We start from the raw sequence: 6,000 nt of genomic DNA on the forward strand, positions 1-6,000 counted from the left end.
CAGCTCCACCGATGCACCCACCACACAGCTCCACCGATGCACCCACCATAAAGCTCCAACTACACAGCTCCACCGATGCACCCACCACACAGCTCCACCAGTGCACCCACCACACAGCTCCACCTACACAGCTCCAGCGATGCACCCACCACACAGCTCCACCTACACAGCTCCACCGATGCACCCTCCACCCAACTCCACCGATGCACCCACCACACAGCTCCACCGACACAGCTCCACCGATGCACCCACCACACAGCTCCACCTACACAGCTCCACGATGCACCCACCACACAGCTCCACTGATGCACCCGCCACACAGCTCCACCGACACAGCTCCACCGATACACCCACCACACAGCTCCACCTACACAGCTTCAGCGATGCACCCATCACACAGCTCCAGCGATGCAGCCACCACACAGCTCCACCGACACAGCTCCACCGATGCACCCACCACACAGCTCCGCCGATGCACCCACCACACAGCTCCGCCGAGGCACCCACCACACAGCTCCGCCGAGGCACCCACCACACAGCTCCGCCGAGGCACCCACCACACAGCTCCGCCGAGGCACCCACCACACAGCTCCGCCGAGGCACCCACCACACAGCTCAGCCGTGGCACCCACCACGCATCTCCGCCGTGGCACCCACCACACAGCTCCGCCGTGGCACCCACCATACAGCTCCACCGATGCTCCAACTAAGCTCCACCAATGCACCCACCAAACAGCTACACCGATGCACACACCACTCAGCGCAACCACAGCATCACTGGTTCAAATATGTTCTTTCAATTTTTCAAGCTTTCACGCTTTATTACAAATCACAAAAAGATGTTAATATTTCACTTCTGTTCTTGGATTTTCGTCACAATAAAAAACACTGAACATAATCTTCACAAATGTTATTTACAAAAGTTTAAGCTATTGTCATCACAAATTAAATAAATAATTAAGTATTAATTATTTAAAAAAATAAAAGCCATTGTTATTTGTAATATCAATACATCTAAGTCACGTAAATACAAAACATGTTGCATTGCAAATGCTATAGGTGTCACATTTGCGAAAGTTATAACTATTGGCATTGTAAATGATAAAGCTATTAATTTAGCTATTTTAAAAAAAAACACATAAACAAAAATAATTCATTTATAACACCAATAGCTCAAACTTTCCTAATGCGAGCCCTATTGCATTTCCAATGCTTGTTTGGGGGGTGCCCAGTCCGATTTTTGATCCCAATCCAACCCTCGCCCACTTCCATTGTCAGCAGCTGTGGCTGTGAGGTCACAACCTCTCTCCAAGAAGAGAGTATTTACATGTAATAGTTTGTTCCCATAAACAGAGAAGTGTGGCTCACCGGTTAGAGGAGGCAGTCCCTGATGCAAAGGTCAGACCCAGACCCAGGCCCAGGGTTCAATCCCCGACGCGGCAGGGCCCTGAGCTCAAAAATGTCCACAGACTCGATAATTCTCGCCACGGTGCCTACTCGAATCGTGGGTTCACACTCTGCAACTCTGGGCAATAACTTGCTTAATCTCCACTACGGCCCCACCGCGATGGGAATGCCTGGTCTTCACCCTGGGGATGCCCAGTAGGGGTAATCTCGCAGGGAAAGGCCAGGACGGGTTCCCAAAGCAAGCGCCTTGAGACCTTACGGTGAAAGGTGCCATATAAGAACGTATGAATTATAAAAATTGCGAAAAACACCCACTATTATGATGGAGCCATTCAACCATGATGTGTGTGTATTAGAAGAGCGTCTATATTGTTATCACACAGTGCTTGTTGCTACTTTTTATTAACAATCAATAAAATGTGGTAAAAAAATCATGTTTTTTGTAAAGATGCATTTATTGCCACCATGTTCTCTGGAAAATATTTTGTGGCAAAATGGTGAGGAGCTTACAATGTGCTGCAAAGCGAAAATGTGTTTGAATTCCACTGAACGCGCTTGAGGGTACCTCCATGCGTTCATGTCATATTTTTGGTATATATTTAGAGCTACACACCTTCGAACCTATGCCATCACCTCATCTACACGCAGTTGCTCATTTTTATAATACAATTCCTTCCTGTTCGAGCAGTAGCGGACCCCCCCTCCCCCAGCGCCTTGAGACCCTCCGGGTGAGTAGTGCCCTATATAAATGCATTGATTGATTGATTGATTGATTGATTCCTTCCAATGTCCAGTCCCACAGAGATTCACTTATTTACTTATGTAAAAGTGTATTATAGCGCACCGCCACTAAAAAGCACATAAGCGCGATAGAAGAAACTAACAGTTAAGTGCAACCCTAGTGCGCCAAGAAGAGCATGTGTCAGGACCTCAGGCACTTCATCCGATACAGGTCCTACACTTAACAACACACTTCTTCAACCAAACATAGCAGGGCGGCCTGTAATCACTCCAGACAGTTAAAGTGCTATAATGATAACGTCTGTAGCCCTATATACAATCATCACTTAATATAACGTCATATTTTTGCCTTGTCGTTGTAGTACAAATATTGTGGTGCAAGAATATCGAGATCAGAACATTGTGGGGTAATATATCTAAAGGTAAGTGCATATAGGGAAGTATGGAATTACTATTTATAAATCGATATCTACGTACCTTGGAGATGTATAACACATAGGAACATGTATGTGGAGCTAGGTATCGGAAATTTATACATATAAGTCAATATTTTGGATTCAATATTTTGTGCTCAATATTCAGTAGTGTTTAACTCACTGTGCTATACTGCAGGTAATCACAACTATATAACGTCAGTAGTGTTTAACTCACTGTGCTATACTGCGAGTAATTAAAATTATTTAGCGTCAATAGTGTTTAAGTCACTGTTCTGTACTGCGCAAGATTACAACTATTAAACGTCAGTAGTGTTTAACTCACTGTGCTATACGGGGAACATCCTTTTCAACGCAACTTTTAAAACGCATGCCTTTACATCGCAAGCCTTACAACGCATGCCATTACAATGCATTGCACTGGGGGGCGCTCTAGAATAGGGAATAGATTTAATTTACTATCCAACACCTTCCCTACTATCCACGGGAACTGGAGTTGGAATAGTAAATTAAACTATTCACTATCCAGCACCCCTCAACACTATGCGTTGTAACAGCATGCGTTGTAAAACCTGCGATGTAAAAGCATGCGATGTAAAAGCATGCGTTGTAATGTCATACATCCGTGCTATACTGCAAGCGATCGCAACTATTAAACGTCAGTAGTGTTTAACTCACTGTGCTATACTGCAAGTGATCACAATTATTTCTGAATTGAAGGCTTTCTGTGGTGGCTGGAATGTCAATAAAAACACTGCTTCGGCTGATTCCATGTGGCCCAGTCACCCTGCAGCGGACAGTCCAGGGTGTGGGGAATGCCGAGCCTGGTATTACTGCAGCAGAAACAGACTTAGTAAAACCACCTTGGACTCTGGAGTCGTGGCTGCTGCCACAGGTGCACCACTGCCTTCCACCCAACACCTTCGTTCACCTTCCTTCATAGTGAAGCATGGAGTTCTCCTGACTGCATGGCCTCAGCGGGGAACCAAAAGCAGCCACAGCCAAAATGCTAAAACCAGCCTGCTCCCTTCTGCTCCTCGCACTTCTTCCTCTCTCTATATACATTACCTCCTCGTCCGTCTTCCTCGCCACAGTATTCACTCATGAGCCTCCGGCTCCACACAGAACTCCAAGTATAAAACAAAAAAACGCTCTAGTCTCCCTCTCCGTCTTCCTAGATGGCCCCCAGTGGCTCCAGCCAATCCCATAAAGGGATACAGATACACCCAAGCGACTTGTTCTGTTTTTTCTGCACTACTCCGATTGCTGTGTTCCCTGCTGGTCAGGTGAGTGGGGCTGGGGTCTTACTTGAGCAACCCCTTGTTGACTTTAGTATTTAGTTGGGGGGAAGTTAGATGTTGTGTTGTACTTTGTTTTTTATTGTTAACTTGTGTTTGTTCCCCCCTTCTTTTGCCAGGCGCCTTGTCCTGCTTTAGCAGACTTGTGGTGCCTTTTGATGCGGGTTCGCTCAGTGTTCCCGCTCCGTGAGGGCTGCGCCTGCGCTTCCTGCTTAGCGGGGAGTTGTTTCTGGTGTGCGCCCCTTGCCGACTGCGCATTCTAATTCACGGACTTTGCAAGGTTCGGTGTTTTATTTATTGCAGGTTTTCAGACACTTACCATGGGGCTGTTCTGTGTGTTGACGGAGGCGGGAAGCGTCCTTGTTTCCCGCTTTTGTGTTCATTGGTCTGGGGCCTCATTAGTGGTTGCGCGCATTTTTCCTGCATTTTTAAGCTTACTTTGGGGGCGTGTCAATGGGTGTTTTCTATGGTTGCTTAGCGACCTTCGGGATATTTTACAAGCTCAGGTGTTTCTGGCCCTTGCTAGTGTTGTTTCATTCGTGGCTGGTGACATGGAGGGTGGCTCTTCAAGTTTGTCTGCTCCTAACTCCTTGGAGGCTTCTGGTTCTGGAATGTCTGTTCCTTCCATGGAATTATTGCAGAAAATGATTAATTCTGTGGTGGCTGCTGCCTTGCAAGATAGAGTTCCTGTTGATGGCGTTCCGGCTGTTGACTCTGACGCTGAGGAAAATGTTGATGTCAAGGGTCGTTTTGTGCAGGGTGCCGACCTTAAGGAGGTGCTATGTCACATACGCAAATACTTGGTTTTCCCTGACTCTGTTGTGCCTTTGGAGGATGATTTATTTTCTCAGTATAAGCGTCCTGAACCTGTTTCATTGCCCCTTCATTCTTCGAAGTTGAAGGTGTTGGAAACTGAATGGAAAGATGTGGACAAGGGCTCTCTTCCTCGTTTCCTGAATAAGCGCTATCCTCTGCAGGATTTTGCGGTGACATTTCCTTCCTCGGTCAAGGTGGATTCCTTGATGGCCAGTATGACGTCTCATGGGACTGTGGTCTCTGAAGATTCTTCTCCTGCTGACCCTGTAGATCGGAAGGTGGATGGTGCAGTGAAGCGCACTTTTGCGGCTGCTAACTTTTCCATTCGGGCGGCGGCCTACTCCTCTTACACTATCCAGTCCTTGCTTAAGGATTTTCAGTCTCTGTCGGAATTGTTGGACCAGGGGGAGGATGTATCTTCTACCCTGGCGATGATGGAGCAGCAAGTTCGCCTGCTTTCAGATGTATCTTTTGATTCTTTAGGGGCGGCGGCTTCTGCGGCTGGGTCTTCTGTGGCTGCGAGGCGTCAGCTGTGGCTTCGCTCCTGGAAGGCTGATGCTGCGCAGAAAGGTCTCCTGATGAAGATCCCCTTTTCTGGGGTTAAGCTTTTTGGTTCCCCTTTGGATGAGATGGTGAAGAAGGCGGCGGAGGACCGTAAACTCCTCGCTCCTGAAAGGGCTGGTCGCTTCCGTGCCTTTGGTTCTCAGAGGGCTTTTCGTCCTTCTAGGAGGGGTCGGGCTGGTCAGCCCTTTCGTGGAAGGGAGCGTGGCCAGGGTGCTCCTTCCTTTGGTAAATCCCGGTTCTCCGGGGCTTTTGCCGCCTCCTCTCCTGCTTCCAAATCGTGACTGAATCACTCCTGGTGTGGGTCCGGTTGGAGGTCGCCTCACTTGCTTCATGGACTCTTGGCAAGAGACTGTGTCAGACCAGTGGGTTCTTCAAGTGGTTTCAGAGGGTCTACATCTTGGGTTTACCCAGCCTTCCCCAGACTGTTTCAGATCCACGCCTTGTCCCGGAGACCCTCTAAGATGGTTGGCCCTTTTGGAAGGCATCGATTCCCTGGTGGTAAACAATGTGGTGATTCCTGTGCCCAGCGATCAGTTGGGGTTGGGCGTGTATTCCATCCTGTTTCTGGTGTCCAAGCGCACCGGAGATCTTCGGCCTGTGATGGATCTGAAGTGGGTCAATACTTTCATCCCTCGCCAGAAATTCAAAATGGTTTCGCTACAGTTGATCCTTCCTCTGGTGTCTCAGGGCGATTTCCTGGCGTCCATAGACTTGAGAGATGCTTATTTGCATGTGCCTGT

Source organism: Lissotriton vulgaris, chromosome 10 (genome assembly GCF_964263255.1).
Source record: "Lissotriton vulgaris chromosome 10, aLisVul1.2, whole genome shotgun sequence".
Lineage (NCBI taxonomy): Eukaryota > Metazoa > Chordata > Amphibia > Caudata > Salamandridae > Lissotriton > Lissotriton vulgaris.